The sequence below is a fragment of the Gossypium arboreum genome, chromosome 8 (assembly GCF_025698485.1).
Source record: "Gossypium arboreum isolate Shixiya-1 chromosome 8, ASM2569848v2, whole genome shotgun sequence".
NCBI lineage: Eukaryota > Viridiplantae > Streptophyta > Magnoliopsida > Malvales > Malvaceae > Gossypium > Gossypium arboreum.
In genome coordinates this window covers 88,441,614-88,466,622 of record NC_069077.1, presented here as the reverse complement: position 1 = coordinate 88,466,622, position 25,009 = coordinate 88,441,614, and positions in this window count along the sequence as shown.

The following is a 25,009-nucleotide window of genomic DNA, read 5'->3' as shown; positions in this document are numbered from 1 at the left end:
CGGGAATTTCATGTGTCGTAACTTAGTCGAAACAAATTCAGAATCATAGTAGCCAAGCTTGTATACATTTGACTAGTATAAATATAAATTCACATATTTCATTTCAGCATGTATAATTTGCATTTAATTAAAAATAAGTACGTCTATTTGCATATAAACTTACCTCGGATGATGTAAAATGGAATGGGATAGCTAGTCGGCAATTTTCGTTTTCTCCCGATCCAAATCCGATTTCTTTGGTTCTTGATCTTGAATCATGCTTGGGAGGTGGCCGAACCTTTGAAACCTTGCTCTTTCCTTTTCTATTTTACTATTCAATCATGGAAGAAAAATATAAGCTATGGCTTTTTAATTTATGATTTATTATATACATATTATTATATATTTTACCATTATAACCTTAATAAATTTAATTAGAAAACATATATAACATGCCCATTGCCGTCCACCTATAAAACTAATGGTATATTTGCATTATAAATACCCCATATTAAAAGAACAAAGCAATTAGGCACTTCAACAATTAGCATACAAATTTTTCATTTTACGCAATTAAGTCCTTTTATTTAATCGGGCACTCAAACGATAAAATTAAATCATGAAAATTTCACACATGCTAATTCACACATAATAAACATAGAAAATGGTTTTTAAATATTTTTCTGACTCAGATTCGTGGTCTCGAAACCACTGTTCCGACTAAGGACTAAATCAGGCTGTTACACTGTGTTGGTCAAATCTAAGGTTCTTTGTTCTTCAAAGCTGAACATCTTGTTTCTACTTTTCTTTTTTCTACTCTTAGCCGAATATCTCTTTGCAATTCGGGCGACTTCTAGGCTTGGGGTCTTGGCTAAGTTTTGGTAAGTTTTCTTCTCTGGAAATGACGACTTCTTCCTCTAGGGGCCGAATGTACCCTTCTCATTCATTCTCTTTTTCACCTAAATGATTGACTCAAAACATAGTGATTTTACTAAATGTTGCTAGGGGCTCGATTTCAACAAGCAAAGGTTGGGCCGATTACTTCTCCTTTGTAAGTGATAATTTCTCTATCAGTAAGGGTTCAAGTTTTAGTTATATTTTTGTAGAATTATAGATGTTTATGAGTTGGATAACTATACTTGTGAAGGTAAAGCATTGGAAGGAGTACGTGGAGTTAGAACAAGGTGAAGGTTGCGATTATTGACTGGTAAGTGCGTGACTTGGTTATTGCAGTTTCAATTTTATGTATTGGATTAACAAGGGTTTGAGACTAATGAGAGGTTGTGGTTGACATATGTTCTGGATCTCGGAAGTATTTCGGCTACAACTCCATAACAGGTGTGTGAACATTACCATTAGATATATGATATCAAAAGCTGTAAAGTCGAAAAGTAGGCTATCGGCACCACTCTGGCGTATGGCCGCCCATGTGGCAAGCCTAGTAGTAAAACGAGGCCGTGATGTCAATGGAATGGCTGTGAGCATTTTCATGGGCCAAAATGATATTGGGCCATTTTGGGCAGAATTGGGCCGTGTGGGCCCAATGGGCTTGTGGACCCATGCAAAGAAATTGCACAAAATATGGTAAATTGTGGCCCAGGTTGTGTGAACTACACAGATGAGGGCATTTCTGGGCTATATGAACCATATAAAAGCGTAGGCCCAGATGAGCCCCTAATATGGGCTAAAGGCCCATTCGCTCTGATTGATTGATAAGGTTGCATGGGTTGCTCAAGATGTCTATGGACCTACTGTAAGGTCTGTAAGTACACTTAGACCCCATGCTGATGAAATACCATTATACCCCTATAAGGTAAATTGACTGAAATACCCCTGTATTATGTATGACTATTTTTTAGCATGACATCTTTGTATATACGTATGATATTATTTGCATTACATGGGGTGGGATATATGATTTTGGAGGAAGTGACTAAAAGGCTATAAGGCTATTACTGGCAGTTTTGCTGCAATTACTCTATAGTACTGGAATGGTATGACTTGGTGTGTAGGGTTGGGTGGGTCGATTTAATCCCTACATGGTGTGTAGGGCTGGTACGGAGATGGTGTGTAGTGGATGGTTTAGGTAGGATTCTTTGCTTGCATACTGTACTGAAATGGGCCAAGGCCCATACTGATACGGGCTAAGGCATAGATTGCTATTGTTACTGGAAAACAGGCTAAGGCCCTAACTGATACTAAAGGGCTTAGGCCCAGACTATGTTTGCACTGGTTGATTGCTGTTATGGGATTTCACACACTGAGTTTCGTAAACTCACCCATCTATTAAATGTGCAGGTAATCCTCAGGCTTAGACGGATCGAGCGATGGAGGACTCCGAGGTTGCCACTCAATGTAGTTTATTTAAATATTACACTTAAGATTTTATTTTGGGATTTCATTATGTAGTAAGGCCTTTTTAATTTTTATTTTGATTTGTAGATTTTATTTACTTTATTTCACCTGTTAGTGATAGGATTCAGATTTTCAAGTAAACGCAAACAAATGATTTTCTGAACACATCACACTTACGCAACACATTTTGAATGCTTCCGCGACAAGCACCGTTTTAAAGTTTAAATAACAAACTTTATTTTGCTAAACCAACCTCAATTTTTGCAATGAACCAAACACTCTAAACTTTTCTTGAAAACATACAAAAGGGCTTTTTCATAGAATTCATGTTTCGGAGGAAAGGAAAAACTCTAAGGTGACAACACAGATTTGACAACACAAAAGGGCTTTGCCAAACACTCTTCTCTCCTTTTCTTTCTCTGGGATCCTTTCGCTTTTCACGTTGCTACCTTGACCGAACACCCCATTTCACCCTTTCTATTTTACTTTCAGTTTTGGTGAGTGTACATTGATCATTTGGGTTCGGGCGCACAGTTCTTCTCCCCCTCTCCCTCTACTGTTCTTCGTTGGCTGAATACTGGTAGGTGAGTCTCTATCGTACTCCTTTTGTTCCCCTTTCAGATTTCTCTTTTCTAAACATCATTATTTTCTTTCTTTTTTCTTAGTACCGATTATCCCTTCTCCTTCTATTTACTCTTTCAGATCAATCCCCATTCTCGATTCTTACGACGTTACATCACTGATCTACATTTTGCCCTATCATTGTGGTAAAAGGTTTGGAGTTTATTGTAAAGAGTCTTCGGTTTCTTTACAAAAAGGGATATCGGGTGGTAAGTGAAATGTAGTAAAGACTGTATTATGTTTCACATATGGGTTTAATAAGAAGGTTGTGGCTTCTGTAGGTAGTGATTGAGGTTGTATTGGCACGTCTTCGAGAAGCCACGGGTGTGATTGCGGCTTGCTTTGGTAAGGAGAGTATGATTGATTCAGGACTCCATTAGATTCTTTTTAAAAGAGGAGTCAAGTTATTGATAAGGTGTTATGTGTATTTAATTCAGGTACAAGAGTATTCGAAGCGCGGTTCACTTCAAACGCATCAGGGGAGTCATCACACTGCAATAACTGTTAATTGGAAAAAGTCGAAAAATATGTCTATTAAAGCTACAAGATCGTGCACTCGCTCGTGTGATGATCCGAACGCATAAAGCATGGGCATTTGGTAGTAGAGGCCACCATGAGAAATTTCATAGGCTTAGGTCGTTCTAGGCCACGTCGGGCCGAAATGGGCCGTGTGGGCCCACACATGTAAACCATATGGACGCGTGGAGATTATTGGACCAGGCTGTGTAGTTCGCATGGCTAAGGTCATTTTTGGGCTTTATAGGCCACACAGGCATGTGGGCCCACATAGCCTGCATTATCGGCTTTGGGCCCATTACCACTTTTTGACTTTTAAGGTTGCACAGGTTGTCCGAGACGATTGTGGACCTACTGTTGGGTCAGTAAGTATACTTAGACCCCAATTTGATGAAATGACTGTTATACCCCCATGAGGTAAATGACTGATATACCCCTTTGATATGTATAACTGTAATCGAGCATGACATGATTTGCGTTCATGTATGATATTATGACATGAGATATTGCATGGGGTGTAACACCCTTACCTTCTGCGTCGTAGGAACAGATACAAGGTATTACGAACATAACACATACCATTAAACATAACAAAAATATAAATATGTCATCCAATTTGATAGTGCATCGTATAATATATGTCTTGAACAATATTAGCCAACTTTAATGGCTTGTACAAATTAGCTGGTCGAGTCTCTTGTAACTAATATTTTAAACCTAGACAAATATGACACGTAACAAAATAATTAAGCCTACTATACATGCCATAATTCAAAACGTTTAGTTCAAATACCCTAAAGTATGATAGTGCGGATAGATCTTCACGATCCTTAACTCTGAGCAAGCGAAGAACACTATAAGACAAAAGAGAGAAACAAAGTAAGCTTATAGCTTAGTAAGTAAGTATGTAAATACTAATTAAAGAATCTAACATGTTTACACAACAATTCAAGTTTATCTACTTTAACTTCACTATTCATTCCACTTTGATTTAGCTGTCTCTACTGCATCATATTCACTAAATAAATCATAACTCGGGTTACAAAACTCGAAATTCAAATCCGTAAATTTTCCCTGAATCTAGACTCATAAAGATTTTTTCTAATTTTTTTCTATAATTTTTGGTTCAGCCAATTAGTACAGTTTATTAGTTAAAGTTTCCCCTGTTACACAGCTCGACTGATCTGACCTCTGTTCACTACGAATTGAATATCTCTCAGTACACAATTCAAACAACCCTGAGGTCTGGTTCATTTAAAACTAGTCTCAATAAGGAATTTAGGCATGTAAACTATATTTCTTAATTTTCCTTGTACAATTTTTAATGATTTTTCAAAGTTGGAACAGGGGATCACGTATTCATCCTGAGCAAGTCACATACAATTGTAAATATCTCAAAATATAAAACTCCTTTGCTTGCTCTGTTTCTTTTATATGAAAGTAGACTCCTTAAACTTTAATTTCACATCTCATTCAACCTCTAATTATATTCCTCCTATTTTTGGTGATTTTTCAAAATCACGTCACTGCTACCATCTAAAAACAGTTTTAATGCTAATTTCACTCTTTCACACATTCTTTATGCTAACCTCATTTTATCTTATATATGTATATACCACAAATCATTTTCACCACATTTCATTCACCATAAGTGTAGGTCCAAACCACAATATCACCACAAAACCATCCCGTTGAACAATTCGGATCAATCCTCAATATTTAATGGTTTCAGCACACATCCCCACCATCATACTTCATTTAGTTCGGCTCTCTTGTACACATGGTGAACACTTAGTACCACTCATGCGACCTAGCCGATTTGTCTCGTAGCTCTCTTGTCTACATGGTGTCCTTCACTTGGAATCACGCATGCGACCTAGCTACATTTATCTTTCACGTAGCTCTCTTGTCTACATGGTGTCCTTCACTTGGAATCACGCATGCGACCTAGCTACATTTATCTTTCACGTAGCTCTCTTGTCTACATGGGATACATCTCGTATCACACATGTGACCTAGCTACTACTGAGGTGTCTCGTAGCTTTCTTGTACACATGATGTGCACTCGAGAATCATACATGTGACCTAGCTACGCTCCTCTATTTCATTCGATCTCTCAATGTTCAACCGGATCTCTCTCTATATTTATTTCCATTCTTCCAATAGTCGATTTATATTTTAACATCAGCTAGTATATTTATATAATAGGCTGAAATATAAGAATGTACATGAAATTATTGTAATATTTACATACAAACTTACCTTGGTGCAAAATGTGGAAATTTTGCAATTTAGTCCAAAACTTTTTCCTTCCCCGCTCGAGATCAATTCGCGTCTTTCTTGATCTATAATAACACATTTAGCTCATTTAATACTCATACTATTTATTTCAATCCAAAATCACATCATGGAAAAATTACATTTTGCCCCTAACTTTTCAAAATTACAATTTTGCCCCTAGGCTCGGAATTTAATTTCAGCCCTTATTCTTATATTTTATGATATGCTGAACATTTTTCTCTTCTACAACAACATCAAATTCTCTTCTACAACAACATCAAATTCTCACTCTATCATATAGTTATGAACAATAGGTATTTTTACCGATTATCTTGTTTTACTCGTTTTCACTTAAAACCGAGTAGCACAAGTTATTTAACATAATTTAAAACCTCATATTCTATCATAAAACATCAAAATACACAAATTTCACCTATGGGTATTTTTCCAAATGTGAACCCTAGGTTAAATTATTACTAGCATAAGCTTAATCGAGCTTTCGGATTCCAAAAGCGTAAAGAACATTAAAAGCGGGCTTGGAATCACTTACTATGGAGCTTGAAAGTTGAAGAAACCCTAGCTATGGAGAGAGGGAGAATTCGGCAGCAACTAAGGAGGATGATGACCAATTTTGTGTTATTTTTCCCATTTTATTTCATTTAATATCCAAATGACCAAAATGCCCCTCCTTACTAAACTTTCAAAAATTCCTTCCATGTCCTAATTTTGTCCATGAACTTAAAATTGGTCAAATTGCTATTTAAGACCTCCTAATTAATATTCCAAAACAATTTCATACTAAAAACTTCTGGGATGCAAATTTTGCAACTTATTCGATTTAGTCCCTACTTTCAATTTAAGCACTTTAGGCATAGAATTTCATCACGAAATTTTCACACAATCATGCAATCATATCATAAACCCCAAAATAATTATAAAACAATTATTTCTATCTCGGATTTGTGGTCACGAAACCACTATTCCGATTAGGCCCTAATTCGGGTTGTCACAATTCTCCCCCCCTTTTGAGATTTTCGTCCCCGAAAATCTTACCGGTAAAGAGGTTTGGGTACTGTTTCCTCATAGCTTCCTCATAGCCTCTTCTATCCCATGTCTGTGCCACAATACTTTCACTAAAGCTATACTTTTATTTCTTAACTGTTTAACCTCTCGAGCCAAAATCTTTATTGGTTCCTCCTCATAGGTCATATCCGATCGAATCTCAATTTCTGTTGGAGAAATCATATGTGAAGGATCAGAACGATAACGTCGCAACATTGATACATGAAACACGTTATGAATTCTTTCTAACTCTGCCGGTAAGGCCAACCGATATGCCATCGGTCCAATTCTCTCAAGAATCTCAATGACGCCCAATAAAACGCGGACTCAACTTGCCTTTCCGACTAAATCTCGAATCTTTTTCCATGGTGACACCTTCAAGAACACTTTATCACCCACGAAATTCAATCTCTTTTCTTTTAAATCGCATATGACTTTTGTCGATCTGAGCGACTTTTAAGCAATCCCAATTACTTTTATTTTCTCTTGGTTTCTTTAACTAGATCAACTCCATGAATCTGTTTCTCACTAAGCTCGGTCCAATATAAAGGAGTCCGACACTTACGACCATACAAGGCTTAAATGCGGTGCCATTTGTATACTTGATTGATAAGCTGTTATTGTAGGCAAACTCAATCAAAGATAGATATTTCTCCCAACTACCTCCAAATTCTAAAACACAACATCTAAGCATATCTTGAGTACCGGATTACTCTTTCTGTTTGACCATCTGTTTGTGGATGAAATGCGGTACTAAAGTTCAATTTTGTACCCAAAGCTTCTTGTAACTTTTTCCAAAATCTCGAGGTAAATCTTGGATCTCTATCGATATTATAGATATAGGTACTCGTGCAACTTCACAATTTCAGCAATATATAATTCGCTAATTTATTAAGTGAGTAATCGGTGCGTCTTTGGTATAAAGTGGGCTGACTTTGTTAATCTATCAACCACTACCCAAACAAAGATCCTTCTTTTAGGAGTTAAAGGCAAACCGGTTACAAAATCCATGGTAATCTTGTCCCATTTCCACTCGGGCACCATTCTTGGTTGAAGTAATCCACAAGGCACTTGATGTTCAACTTTTACTTGTTGACGGATCAAACACTTGGTTACAAATTAAGAAATGTCCTTTTCATACCGCCACCAATCTGACTTCTTTAAATCATTATACATTTTTGTGCTACCGGGATGAACGATAAATGACCATTGTCGCCTCATGTAATATTTTACGAATCAATTTATCGTTTTTCGGCACACATATCCTGTCTCAAACATCAAACAATCATCTAGTCCAACTCGAAAATCGAGTCGTAACTTTGATTCGCATTGAGTTCTCTTGATCCGCAACTCACTATCATTCTTTTGAGCATCACAAATTAATCGGAGAAATAACGGTTTAGCTCTCATTTCGCTAAGATTGACCCATCATCGGACAATGCTAACCCGTGTTCATGGCTCTCAAAGTAAAAAGAAATTTTCGCTCAAGGCGTCAAGAACTACATTTGCTTTTCTGGATGATAATCAATCACTAGATCATAATCCTTTAATAATTCAAGCCATCTTATTGTCATGATTCAGATCCTTTTGATTCATCAAGTACTTCAAACTTTTGTGATCGGTAAAAATTCGGCATTTTCACCGTACAAATAATGTCGCCAAATCTTCAAGGCAAAAACAACAATGCCGGTTCCAAATCATGTGTAGGATAGTTCTTCTCATGCGGTTTTAAGCGTCTCGAAGCATAAGCTACCACTTTACCCTCTTGCATCAACACACATCCAAGGCACATCAATGATGCATCACTATAAATTACTGAACTCCTTTCGACTCAAAATTGTACTAAAATTGGTGCTTCATCAATCGTGCTTTCAATTTTTCAAAACTTTGTTGACATTTATCATCCATTCAAACTTAACATTCTTTTGCAACAACTTAGTCATAGGAGAGGCAATCATCGAAAATCCTTCAATAAAACATCTATAATACCCGCTAAGCCTAAAAAGCTTCTAACCTCGGATACATTCTTGGCGGTTTCTAATCAACGATCGCGAAATCTTGCTTGGATCCACCGAATACCATCACCGAGACTATATGCCCCAAAATCCGACTTCACGAAGCGAACTCACTTTTACTAAACTTGGCAAACAGGTTTCTTTTCTCTCAAGATTTGCAATATAGTTCTCAAGTGATCGGCATGTTCGACTCATCTCGAGAATAAATTAAAATGTCATCTATAAACACTACTACAAACTTATCCAAATATGGTCGGAAGATCCGATTCATTAAGTCCATAAATATAGCTGGAGCATTTGTTAAGCGAAAGGCATCACAAGAAACTCATAATGTCCATACCTTGTCCTAAAGGCGGTTTTCGACACATCGACTCCTTAACTCTCAATTGGTAGTAACCGGACCTCAAATCAATCTTTGAAAACACTTGTGGCCCCTTTAACCGATCGAATAAATCATCAATCCTCGACAGCGGTACTTGTTCTTTATAGTCACCTTATTGTCGACGGTAATCAATGCAAAGTCTCATTGAACCATCCTTCTTCTTTACTGAATAATACAGAGCACCCGGGGAGAGAAACTCGGTCTCACAAATCCCTTGTCATTAACTCCTGGCAATCGAGCCTTCAATTCTTTTAATTCATGAGCCATTCTATATGGAGCAATCGAGATCGGTGCGATGCGGCAACAAATCAATGGCAAAATCTATCTCTCTCGCTCGGAGGCAACCCGGCAATTCCTCGGAAATACATCCGAAACTCACAGGACTATCGATCTGATTCAAATTTCGTTGAGGCAACTCAATATTCATTACATAAGCGGATAAGCTTCACACCTTTTCTCATGTATTTACGTGCGGACATGTGCGAAATCACCATAGGCAATTTATTTGATTCATCTGTTTCAACCCACGAATTTCTCCATTTTCACATTTCAACTCTAATGTCTTTTGTTTACAATCTACCTTAGCATCATACAATGTTAACGGTCCATTCCCAAGATAACGTCAAACTCACCAAATGGTAACAAGATCAAGTTGGCGGAAAATGTGACCTTGAATCATTAATGGGCAATTCTTGCAAACCTTGTCAACTAGCACATATTGGCCTAAGGGTTCGACACTTTAATCGTAAACTCGATAAATTCAACGAGCAACTTTTTATTGGATACAAAATTCATGCAAATATAGGAATGAGTGGACCCGGGATCAATCAATGCAATAACAATAGTATACCAATTGTTCATCATTTGGAGAAAGGCATCCCGAGCCTCATCTCCTTGTCTCAATGTCTCAGGTCTATTTTCCACAGGCGCGGTCCCTTGTGCGGGAGCCGGCGCATTACTAGCAGCATCATCAGCCGCAGTTCCTTCGGGATCCATTACTATATTAAAACAAGACACGCTTTAGAATAATCAGGAGTCACCACACTATCACAATATTTTTATGGCATGTATAGCTAGACCTTTACACACACTTTATTAGTCCGAGAACCGACTAAACCATAGCTCGATAGCACTAAATGTAACACCCTTACCCGTTACTGTCAGGAACAGATACAAGGTATTACCGAACATAACACATACCATTAAACATAACCGAAATATAAATATGTCATCCAATTTGATAGTGCATCGTATAATATATGTCTTGAACAATATTAGCCAACTTTAATGGCTTGTACAAATTAGCTGGTCGAGTATCTTGTAACTAATATTTTAAACCTAGACAAATATGACACGTAACAAAATAATTAAGCCTACTATACATGCCATAATTCAAAACGTTTAGTTCAAATACCCTAAAGTATGATAGTGCGGATAGATCTTCACGATCCTTAACTCCCGAGCAAGCGAAGAACACTATAAGACAAAAGAGAGAAACAAAGTAAGCTTATAGCTTAGTAAGTAAGTATGTAAATACTAATTAAAGAATCTAACATGTTTACACAACAATTCAAGTTTATCTACTTTAACTTCACTATTCATTCCACTTTGATTTAGCTGTCTCTACTGCATCATATTCACTAAATAAATCATAACTCGGGTTACAAAACTCGAAATTCAAATCCGTAAATTTTCCTGAATCTAGACTCATAAAGCTTTTTGCTAATTTTTTCTATAATTTTGGTTCAGCCGATTAGTACAGTTTATTAGTTAAAGTTTCCCTGTTACACAGCTCGACTGATCTGACCTCTGTTCACTACGAATTGAATATCTCTCAGTACACAATTCAAACAACCCTGAGGTCTGGTTCATTTAAAACTAGTCTCAATAAGGAATTTAGGCATGTAAACTATATTTCTTAATTTTCCTTGTACAATTTTTAATGATTTTTCAAAGTTGGAACAGGGGATCACGTATTCATCCTGAGCAAGTCACATACAATTGTAAATATCTCAAAATATAAAACTCCTTTGCTTGCTCTGTTTCTTTTATATGAAAGTAGACTCATTAAAATTTAATTTCACATCTCATTCAACCTCTAATTATATTCCTCCTATTTTTGGTGATTTTTCAAAATCACGTCACTGCTACCATCTAAAAACAGTTTTAATGCTAATTTCACTCTTTCACACATTCTTTATGCTAACCTCATTTTATCTTATATATGTATATACCACAAATCATTTTCACCACATTTCATTCACCATAAGTGTAGGTCCAAACCACAATATCACCACAAAACCATCCCGTTGAACAATTCGGATCAATCCTCGATATTTAATGGTTTCAGCACACATCCCCACCATCATACTTCATTTAGTTCGGCTCTCTTGTACACATGGTGAACACTTAGTACCACTCATGCGGCCTAGCCGATTTGTCTCGTAGCTCTCTTGTCTACATGGTGTCCTTCACTTGGAATCACGCATGCGACCTAGCTACATTTATCTTTCACGTAGCTCTCTTGTCTACATGGTGTCCTTCACTTGGAATCACGCATGCAACCTAGCTACATTTATCTTTCACGTAGCTCTCTTGTCTACATGGGATACATCTCGTATCACACATGTGACCTAGCTACTACAGGTGTCTCGTAGCTTTCTTGTACACATGATGTGCACTCAGCATCATACATGTGACCTAGCTACGCCCTCTATTTCATTCGATCTCTCCAGAATGTTCAACCGGATCTCTCTCTATATTTATTTCCATTCTTCCAATAGTCGATTTATATTTTAACATCAGCTAGTATATTTATATAATAGGCTGAAATATAGTAAAATGTACATGAAATTAATGTAATATTTTCATACAAAATTACCTTGGTGCAAAATGTGGAAATTTTGCAATTTAGTCACAAAACTTTTGTGGCCTTCCCCTGAACTACGAGATCAATTTCGCGCTATCTTGATCTATAATAACACATTTAGCTCATTTAATACCCATTCGCTCGATTGATTGATAAGGTTGCATGTGTTGCTCAAGATGTCTCTGGACCTACTGTAAGGTCTGTAAGTACACTTAGACCCCATGCTGATGAAATACCATTATACCCCTATAAGGTAAATTGACTGAAATACCCCTATATTATGTATGACTATTTTTTAGCATGACATCTTTGTATATACGTATATTATTTGCATTACATGGGGTGGGATATATGATTTTGGAGGAGGTGTACTAAAAGGCTATAAGGCTATTACTGGCAGTTTTGCTGCAATTACTCTATAGTACTGGAATGGTATGACTTGGTGTGTAGGGTTGGGTGGGTCGATTTAATCCCTACATGGTGTGTAGGGCTGGTACGGAGATGGTGTGTAGCGGATGGTTTAGGTAGGATTCTTTGCTTGCATACTGTACTGAAATGGGCCAAGGCCCATACTGATACGGGCTAAGGCATAGATTGCTATTGTTACTGGAAAACAGGCTAAGGCCCTAACTGATACTAAAGGGCTTAGGCCCAGACTATGTTTGCACTGGTTGATTGCTGTTATGGGATTTCACACACTGAGTTTCGTAAACTCACCCATCTATTAAATGTGCAGGTAATCCTCAGGCTTAGACGGATCGAGCGATGGAGGACTCCGAGGTTGCCACTCAATGTAGTTTATTTAAATATTACACTTAAGATTTTATTTTGGGATTTCATTATGTAGTAAGGCCTTTTTAATTTTTATTTTGATTTGTAGATTTTATTTACTTTATTTCACCTGTTAGTGATAGGATTGATTTTCAAGTAAACATAAACAAATGATTTTCTAACACATCACACTTATGCAACACATTTTGAATGCTTCCGATGAAGCACCGCTTTTAAAGTTTAAATAACAAACTTTATTTTGCTAAACCAACCTCAATTTTGCAAAACCAAACACTCTAAACTTTTCTTGAAAACATACAAAAGGGCTTTTTCATAGAATTCATGTTTCGGAGGAAAGGAAAAACTCTAAGGTGACAACACAGATTTGACAACACAAAAGGGCTTTGCCAAACACTCTTCTCTTCTTTTCTTTCTTTGGGATCCTTTCGCTTTTCACGTTGCTACCTTGACCGAACACCCCATTTCACCCTTTCTATTTTACTTTCAGTTTTGGTGAGTGTACATTGATCATTTGGGTTCGGGCGCACAGTTCTTCTCCCCCTCTCCCTCTACTGTTCTTCGTTGGCTGAATACTGGTAGGTGAGTCTCTATCGTACTCCTTTTGTTCCCTTTTTCTCTTTTCTAAACATCATTATTTTCTTTCTTTTTCTTAGTACCGATTATCCCTTCTCCTTCTATTTACTCTTTCAAATCCCCATTCTCGATTCTTACGACGTTACATCACCGATCTACATTTTGCCCTATCATTGTGGTAAAGGTAGGAGTTTAAAAGAGTCTTGGTTTCTTTACAAAAGGGATATCGGTGGTAAGTGAAATGTCCAAAGACGTAAATGTTTCACATTGGGTTTAATAAGAAGGTTGTGGCTTCAGGGTAGTGATTGAGGTTGTATTAGCTTTGAACGGGTGTGATTGCGGCTTGCTTTGGTAAGGAGAGTATGATTGATTCAGCTCTATTAGATTCTAAAAGAGGAGTCAAGTTATTGATAAGGTGTTATGTGTATTTAATTCAGGTACAAGAGTATTCCCGGTTCACTTCAAACGCATCGTGAGTCATCATTAATAATCATTAATTGGAAAAGTCCAAAATATGTCTATTAAAGCTACAAGATCGTGCACTCGCTCGTGTGATGATCCGAACGCATAAAGCATGGGCATTTGCTAGTAGAGGCCACCATAGAAATTTCATAGGCTTAGGTCGTTCTAGGCCACGTCGGGATGAAATTTGGGCACTTAAACCATATGGACGCTGGAGATTATTGGGCGGTGTGTTTCGCATGGCTAAGGTCATTTTGGGCTTTACACAATCATGCAATCATATCATAAACCCCAAAATAATTATCAAACAATTATTTCTATCTCGGTATTTAGACCCCAATGGTCACCCCATGAAAATGACTATTCCCTTTGATTAGGCCGAGCATGAATGATTTGGTTCATGTTGTCACATGGGGTTGGGTTATTATATTTGGAGGAAGTGTACTATACTGGCAGCTCTACTGCAACCACTGTTTAGTGCTACAACCAGTGCTATATTTTGGAGTGTAAGGATGGGTGGGCCGATTTTATCCCCACATGGAGTGTAGTTAGAAGGAGTGGAGTGTAGAGGATGGATGGGTAGGATTTCTAATTTCATTTCTGTTACTGTTACTAAAATGGGCTAAGGCCTACACTGATACTGACATTGTAATGGGCTATGGTTCTAACTGATACTAGACTATCATTGAAACGGGCTTAGGCGCGAACTGTATTTGCCTATTGTTTGATTAACTATTGTTAAGGGATTACACACTGAGTTTACTTAAACTCACCCTTATACTTTTCTGTGTAGGTAATCCTTAGGAGAACCGATGCTGGGAGAGACTTAATAGTGGTCACACAATAGTTTTTGCTTCCTTTTAATTTATAAGTAATTTAATTTGGGTTTTGTTTTGTAATAACGCCTTTTAAATTTTTTATTTTAATTTTGGGATTTATATACTTTGAATCATATCTGTTAGGAGTAGGCCGCTATTTTTCAAAGAGATAAATGCATTTTAAAACTCCACGTTTTTACAACAATCATTATTTTTTAAAATGCAATTGCAATCTAATATAATTAACATTGTGCTAAACCAACTAGAGTTTAACAATGAACATGTTATTCTAAATCTTTCGTAAAGATCACAACAAGGTTTTTAGTATAGAACAATTTTTTTCGAAATACACTTCAATGTGACATCGCGAATTCGGCCATAACGTCTAGGTCAGGTTTGGGGTGTTACAGCTCAGCTTAAATCGGACCTTCAAAGCGTTTACCTTCAATACACCAACTTACTTTCAAAGAATATTCTACATAACGCTGAGTCTAGTGTTTGAGACAATTTGAAGATAATTAAGAGAAACATGATGGCTAAATATTGCAAAGGTTTGAATAAAATTAGGCTATATAGTCTCAAATTTGGGTTTCAAAAGGTAAAATTTCATCAAGGCCGGCTTGAATGGCTCAAACGGTCCAAACAAAAGTTGCCTAAATCATTTTCAACATTCCATGCTTCCTAGGATTTTGCCTCAAGAAACTACTAAGTCAATTCTAGAGACTTAAACTTTCATGCATACCTAACTTTTCTAAGGAAAAATTTTTATGGTATGATTCCCATGCTTTATTAGAAATACATTTATGTCATTATTAAGCTAATATAACAATTCACTGAAATAATCAAACTTTATTTATACTAATGTTTAGCATACTTAACAAAATTTCAAATTAATTGAACAAGATATATCCTAATTATAATTAAAAGAAAAAAAATTATTCTGAGTGGAAAACATTTCAATTTTTCGGTCCCCCTACTTGAAATGAACAATGTCCTCATTGTTTAAAGTGAATAGGTACTATACACTAGGAAGGATTCTAGAAAAGAGAAGGTGAGTCAATTTGACTGCTTAAGTACCAAGCTCTTTCTAAATCCAATCCTAGACACGTATATATCTTTTGCCACACTTTATACTTCGCGACTTGTTCAATTTTATTAATGAATTTTCATCTTTTGTTTTATTATGCGAAAATAAAAATTCCTAATTAAACTTGATCCTAAGATAACTTAAAAACGGAACTAAAATAAAATCAAGATCCCCCCCTTTTATTTATTTGCAGATTCTTCCAAATTCGAGTCGTCTTTTGCTCCATCATCTTTATTTTTTCATGAATCACTTCACTCCCCCTTCGATAGTGGACTCCATGGTTCAAGTATGAAATCTGGAAACTCAAGCACAAAAATAAATGGGCCATTGTATATGTTTGTAAAAGCGCTTCTCATGGAGTCATCCCTTATTTTTGAATATCTCCAATAACCTTGTTGCTACCATTGCATATGTTGCATTATGTCCATCAACTTTGAAAGCTCATCTCAAAGATCTGGGCAAGGCGGTTGAGCTCTAAACATTGAAGTCTTCACATCAGGTTCAGCTTCTGGTTCCATTGGTTCCACCTTATTAAGGACTTCAGCCGATTGCACTGACTCAATCTCTGTGGGATCTTCTTCTTCTTTTCTTCGAGATCCTCACTTTCTTCAAGTCGTTGCTGTAGAATAGAGTCTCCAGCTATTTGATAAAGGTCTCCATCTGTGATTGTGGTTATAACCTATCTTATTAACGTTTGCAAGAATTTTAGCTTTCAAGCACAAAACTATTATCGTAAAAGGGAAGTAAGTTGGGCCAGAACGTCTACCAGCACAATTTCGCATCTCTTTTGAGATGATATTTCCCACATCAATGGTCTTTCCAGTCAAAATCGAGTATAATAAGAAGACCATTGGCTTTAATGAGATCGTAGTTCCATGTGAACTAGACATAAGGCTGAATTAGGTGAAATAGAACCATACCTTCGCAAGTGGTGTCAAATATTCTCTTCAACAAGTGTGAATTCTTTATTTTGACACAGTCCACTTGGAATTTGGAGCTGCAAGTTCTTCAAGAATTTCTTGCAATTTTTTAGGCTCAATATCTGTAACACCCCTAGCCCGTGTCCGATCGTCGGTATAGGAAATGAGGTATTACCAAGCTAAACATTTAATTTCAATCACATAATCTACCAACCCAAGCATAAATCGAACTGAATACATACAGATTTATAAGTCATGAGTGCCATTTTCATACAGCCAAGATATTTACAAATTACAAAATATAATTTTTGTCAACAGTCCAACCTATACATGCCATATCGAGACCAAATAACTGTACCAACAAATTCGATAGTACGATGAACTGCTAACGATCCCTGAGTCGGTGGCAAAAAATCAACGATCTAGAAAACAGAGAAACAAGAAATAGAGTAAGCTTTCGAGGCTTAGTAAGTTTTAAGCAATTCATACTATTTAGGCCTGTTATTAAAATTGAACATTGAGAATCACAAAACTTGTATTCTAATTGTAATTCACTTGACCAAATATACACTAGTACATTAGTTACAAAACCCCTTGGCCGAATATGTATGTATTTATACACAACACTTCTTGTACATATTTCTTTATTTACATAGATTATACTAATACCTATAATCACATTCTTTCATATGGTGACTTACATCAACCAATTATATTATTGTCTTATCATCAAATACTGAATTCATTCACACACACACACACATATATATATATATATATCGTGCCTTGATGCTAGTAAATCACTTAAAAATCAATTCAAATATAAGCACATAACACGAACCTTAACATGCAAAACATATAATACTTACACAACGATGTTTACCACTGATATTCGAAGTCAAAATCTTATTTAACTTACTAGCATCGGTTCTGTCAAATCTTAGAGCTCGGAATACATTACTAGCGTAAGCCTACGGGTCTTTAACCCGGATATTTTTCCAGCACTTAGCCTGCGGACCTCAAGTTCGGATATATTTCTAGCATATAGCCTGCGGATCTCATGTCCGGATATTTTCAATCTCATACACATTTGATCATAACACATGTCAGACTCCTTATCACTTAATAGTCGTATATTACATTCGAATATAAATTCGATACGCACAGCATCATTCACATTCAGCTCAATGGTTATATCTCATATCACTCATTCTCTTCATCATTTAATCTTAAATTCAAAGTGGCCATCAAAATATAAGTCATATACATGCATTATCTATTATACATCTTAATTCAAGTGCAAGCTAAAGATCACAATTTACCTACTATACTCTTATAGTGGCATCGTAAATTATATACTAAAGGAAACTACTTAAAACTTACCTCGGATATATTTGAACGGTTGCGAAATGGCTACTCGGTTACTTTCTCTTTTCCCTTATTCGAAATTGCCCCCTATGCTCTTGAGCTTTAATTCAACAAATTTTAAACTAATCATTAATCGACTATTCAAATATTATTTTCAGAATATAATACATATATATTCGACTTTCACACATACAGATTATAGTAAGCTTATAACAAATCAATAAGCAATTCATTAGCAAATTTTTATTAATGTTTACAATATAATCACAATTTCACTATAAGCTGACTTCCTGAGAAACAGTCACTAAATTATTTATAACTAGAGCTAAAAAACTCCAAATCAATTTCCGTAAATTTTCCTTGAAAATAGACTCATTTATCTTTTATCCATAAAATTTTAATAATTTTTGGTTTAGCCAATCAATACCATATTTTTCCTAAACTTTCCCTTGTTTCACTGTTTGACTAATCTGACCACTCTTCACTACAAAATAAATTTCTCATTGTACAGAATTCGAAACATGTTCTTGTTTATTTAATTTGAAACTACACTCATTAAGAAGTCTAAGAATATAAATTTCATCATTTGACTATTTTTATACGTTTTACAGTGGTTTTATAAATACAGAACAAGGGATCTAGAAGTCATTTTGACTCTGTCCCACATTACTTCAAATATATCATTATCGGAAATTCTTTTGCTTTTATAGTTTCTTTTATAGGAAACTAGACTCATCAATAATTAATTACATAATTTATTAAGCTTCTAACTCAACTCCCACAATTTATGGTGATTTTCCAAAATCACATTACTGCTGCTGTCCCAAACAGATTATTACTAATTCACTCTTTCACACATCATTTGCATACATATTATTTAAACATGTATATCACCAATCAATTTCATTATATATATATCTATAATTTCACTTAAGCATAATATCAATACAACACATTATGCTCAAATCATTATTCAAGTTCAAATTCGGCTAACACACAGATAAACACTAGCAACTAAATATTAACATTTGCATTTCACCATAATAGCAATTTGCCACTAAGAATTTAAGCCACTACTTAATCTTCAAATCATCTAATTACATGGTAATTAACACCTATACATCATACCGAAATTGTTAATCCTCATAGTCCTTAACCGATTGTTAGCAACTCAAGCCACAATATTATTTCTTAAGATACCTGCAATAACCACATTCGGCATCTCCCTAAAACACATTCTAACCTCTACCTTCAAGTTAAAAGCAATTTAACAATTCATCATTCTCCACATTACTATCCAATTTAATAAAGAAAAATATATAGTTCTAGCTTCTTGACCGAATTTTAAACCCCCAAATAACCCAAATTTAAAACATGGAATAGGTAGCATTCAAACCAATCATCCAAACTATGCATAATTTTTTCAAGAATTTCTTAGTACTTACCTCATTATAACCATCACCTAAGCTGAAAATTTAAGCAAAAATTTCCATCATCCTCACTTCAAGCTACGACAATGGAGGAGTAAAAATGGATTCACTTTGGTTTTTCCTCCTACTAACTCTTTATCTTATTTTCTTATTTATTTTGTATATTAAAATGCTAATATAAAACACATATAATATATATTAATCAATATCATGGCCGACCACTAAAAAAAATGGCTAATTTGACATGCAAGTCCACCTTTTTGACAACATGCATTAATAGACCACTTTACAATTTAGCTATCACATTTCACAATTGTCTCACATAAGTCCTATTTAATAAATTTCACATTCAAATAACAAAATTAAGGTATGTATCTTTCACACATGCATGTTCACATACAATAAGCATAGAATATAACAGTTAATTATTTTTATGACTCGGTTTTGTGGTCCGGAAACCACTTTTCGACTAGGGCCAAATTAGGGCTATCACAACTCTCCCCCACTTAAGGAATTTTTGTCCCCAAAATCTTACCAGTGAATAGATTTGGGTATCGTTCTTTCATAGAGTTCTCGGTTTCCCAAGTAGCTTATTCGATCCCGTGTTTGAGCCATAACACCTTTACTAACGGAACCTTTTTGTTTCGCAACTCTTTCACCTCGCGAGCTAGGATACGAATCGGTTCTTCTTCAAAACTCAAATCATTTTGAATTTCAACCTCTGATGGATTAATTATGTGCGATGGATCGGATCTATAACGTCGATGCATCGAGACATGAAAAATGTTGTGAATCTTTTTAAGTTCAGGGGGTAAAATCAATCTATATGCGACTGGCCCAATTCATTAGGATATCTCATACGACCCGATGAACCTCGGACTCAATTTGCCTTTACGGCCAAATCTGAGCACCTTTTTCCAAGGTGAAACTTTAAGAAACACTTTGTCTCTGACCTGATATTCAATGTCTTTTCGCTTCAAATCTGCGTATGACTTCTGACGATCTGAAGCTGCTTTCAGACTTTCACTGATTACTTTTACTTTCTGCTCAGCATCTTTAATCAAATCAACCCTGAAGATTTTACTTTCACTAAGCTCAGTCCAAAACAACGGTGTACGAAATTTACGACCATACAAAGCCTCGTAAGGGGCCATCTTAACGCTTGATTGAAAACTATTGTTGTAAGCGAATTCAATCAAAGGTAAATACCGTTCCCATGAACCGCTAAACTCAAGGATGCAACATCTAAACATATCCTCGAGTATCTGAATTATCCGCTCGGATTGACCATCAGTCTGGGGATGAAAAGCGGTGCTAAAATGCAACTTGGTACCCAATGTTTCTTGCAATTTCTTCCAAAATTGCGATGTGAATCTCGGATCTCTATCCGACACAATAGAAATAGGTACTCCATGTAACCTTACAATCTGAGAAACATACATTTCAGCTAGCTTGTCAAGGGAATAATCCGTACGTACAGGAATAAAATGAGCCGACTTTGTCAGTCTATCAACAACAACCCAGATCGCATCTTTCTTGCTTGACGACAATGGCAACCCAGATACAAAATCCATCGTGACTCGATCCCATTTCCATTCGGGTATCATGATCGACTGCAGTAACCCTGAAGGCACTTGATGTTCCGCTTTCACTTGTTGACATATCAAACACTTCGAAACAAACTCAGAAATGTCTCGTTTCATACCAGGCCACCAAAACTGACGTTTCAGATCGTTGTATATTTTCGTACTACCCGGGTGGATTGACATGCGGCTACTATGAGCCTCGCTTAAAATCAGAGAAATAAGTTTCGAATTTCTTGGAACACATAGTCGACTTCTGAACCTCAAACAATAGTCGTCATCAACTTGAAACTCTGATTCCACATTTGAAACACATTCAACTTGTTTAGCAACCAATTCATCGTCAACTTTCTGGGATTCATGTATTTGATGAATCAATAATGGTTTGGCCTTAAATTCTGCTACTTACACATTATCAGGTGAAACGGACAGGTGTACATTCATTGCTCGCAAAACAAACAGTGATTTATGACTTAAAGCATCAACAACCATGTTGGCCTTTCCCGGGTGATAGTCAATGACAAGCTCATAATCTTTTCACAACTCAAGCCAACGTCTTTGTCGCAGATTCAAATCTCTTTATGTCATCAAATATTTGAGGCTTTTGTGATCCGAATATACATGGCACTTCTCTCCAAACAAGTAATGTCGCCATATTTTCAAAGCGAAAACGATGGCAGTTAATTCGAGATCATGAGTCGGATAGTTTTTCTCATGCGGCTTCAATTGCCTCGATGCGTAAGCTACCACTCGACCTTCTTGCATCAACACACAACCCAGCTCAAGTAAGGATGCATCACTGTAAATGACAAACTCTTTACTAGATTCGGGTTGCACTAGCACTGGAGCTTCAGTCAAACAAGTTTTCAATTGATCGAAACTTTTCTCACATTTTTCTGACCATTCAAACTTAACATCTTTCTGAAGTAGTTTCGTCATTGGTGTGGCTATCATCGAGAAACCCTTTACAAATCGTCTGTAGTAACCGGCAAGTCCCAAAAAGCTCCAAACTTCAGTAATATTTCGCGGAGGCTTCCAATCAAGTATGGCTGATATTTTACTCGGATCAACACGAATACCCGATACGGATACCACATGCCCCAAAAACCTGACTTCTCTCAACCAGAACTCACATTTACTAAACTTAGCATATAACTGTTTATCCCGTAAAATCTGCAACACTAATCTCAAGTGCTCGGCATGTTCGGTTTCATCTCGTGAATAGACCAAAATGTCGTCGATAAACACAACTACAAACCGATCCAAACACTTTCTAAAGATTCAATTCATCAAGTCCATAAATACCGCAGGAGCATTAGTGAGCCCAAACAGCATCACTAAGAACTCATAGTGACCGTATCTAGTTCTAAAAGCAGTTTTAGGTATATCTGAGTCTCGAACTCGCAACTGATAATAACCCGATCTCAAATCTATCTTTGAAAACACTGAGGCTCCCTTCAGTTGATAAAACAAATCATCAATACGCGGTAACGGATATTTATTCTTTATTGTCACTTTATTCAACTGACGATAGTCGATGCACAATCTCATGGTTCCATCTTTCTTTTTCTCAAACAACACTGGTGCACCCCAAGGTGAGAAACTCGGTCGAGCGAAACTTCTATCCGTCAACTCTTGTAACTGAGTTTTCAATTCTTTCAATTCCGTTGGTGCCATACGGTACGGAGCTACCGAAATTGGTGTAGTCCCAGGTACAAGTTCGATTCCAAATTTTACCTCTCGAACGGGTGGTAATCCCGGTAACTCTTCAGGAAAAACATCTGAATACTCACAAACCACTGGCACTAATTTAGGTTTCTTTTTTGATTCTTTGTCATCAAGTACGTACGCAAATATGCTTCATACCCCTTTCTTACATCTTTCTGAGCCAACATCGAGGATATTATTGCTGGCAATCCGTTTGAGTCAGTAGACTCAACTCGAATTATCTCATTATTTACACATCTCAAATCAATGGTCTTCCTTTTGCAATTCACAACTGCATCATGTACGGTCAACCAATCCATATCAAGAATAACATCAAATTCATCAAATGGTAAAAGCATCAAGTCGGTCGGAAAATAGGAACCTCGGATTACTAGGGGGCATTTCTTACATACCTTGTCAACAAGCACATATCGACCCAAGGGATTCGACACTCGAATTACGAACTCAGTAGACTCAAAAGGTAAAGTCTTACTAGATGCTAAAGTCTCACATACATATGAATGAGTAGAACCAGGGTCAATCAAAGCAATCACATCAGTAATCAAAGAGAGTGAAAGTACTGGTAATAACATCAGGCGAAGAAGCATCCTCGCGTGCGCGTATAGCATAAGCTCTAGCAGGAGCACGAGCCTTGAATCTGGTTGTAACATCTCTAGACCCTCTTTGACTGCCTCTAGCATTCCCCGTATTCCTAGGTGGTCTACCTCGTGCTGTAGTATTACTCGATTTCCCAATCTGATTCATATTTTGTTCGGATAATCTCGGGCAATCTTTGATAAAGTGGTCGGCTGACTCGCATTTATAACAGGAGTGGTCATGAAATCTACAACTCCCTGAATGCCATTTACCATAATACTTGCACTCGGTTCTGTCCCAACATTCATTTCTAACACTGGCAACCGAAGTGGCTCGCGTACTCACTGGGGGTCGATTATGGTCTTGTCTGGAAAAGCCCGAAGTGTCTTTAGATCGGCCTGTATCATCTCTAAATTTCTTCGGTGATTGCTGGAAGGGCTTTTCCGAAGATCTCTTACGGAACTCTCTTGTTCCCATTTCAGCTTTTCTTTTCTCTTTACTGAGCTCTTCGACTTTGCAAGCTCCCTCGACAAGTACTACGAACTCTCGTATTTCAAGAATGCCAACAAACATTTTTATATCTTCATTCAGCCCATCTTCAAAACGTTTACACATAATAGCCTCAGACGATACACATTCCCGAGCATATCTACTAAGTCTGACAAACTTCCGTTCATAATCAGTAACTGACATGGAACCCTGTTTAAGCTCAAGAAATTCTTTTCGTTTCTGATCGATGAACCTCTGACTGATATACTTTTTTCGGAATTCAATCTGGAAGAATTCCCACTTCACCGTTCTTTAGGCACAACAGAAACCAATGTATTCCACCAATAATAGGCAGAATCACGTAGCAGAGATATGGCACATTTCAAGCATTCATCGGGTGTGCAAGATAGTTCATCGAATACTCGGATAGTATTGTCCAACCAAAATTCAGCTTGCTCAGCATCATCGCTATCTGTAGCCTTAAATTCAGTAGCCCCGTGCTTTCGGATTTTGTCTACCGGAGGCTTATTTAACCTCGTTTGATCAATTATCGGAGGTATCGTAGGTGCAGGGGGCTATTATTCGGGAGTGGGGGTTATGGGACAGCCGTATTAGTTCGAATGTATTGGTTGAACCAATCATTCATCACACTATAAAAAGCTTATCTAGCCTCGTCGTTCTGATTGCTTGCAATAGGTTGAGAGTCCATCGGCCGCCCATATGCGGGAGCAGGCGCTATACTCTCAACATCATCGGCTACCGCTCGATTGGGATCAGGATCCATTACTATACGAAAACACATTTTCAATTGTCAGAATTCATCATACTATCATATTAATACTATATGACATGTATAGCTAGACTCAAACACTCTACGTTAGTCCTAGAATCGACTAAACCGTAGCTCTGATACTAATAAAATGTAACAACCCTAGCCTGTGTCCGATCATCGGTATAGGCAATGAGGTATTACCAAGCTAAACATTTAATTTCAATCACATAATCTACCAACCCAAGCATAAATCGAACTGAATACATACAGATTTATAAGTCATCAGTGCTATTTTCATACGGCCAAGATATTTACAAATTACAAAATATAAT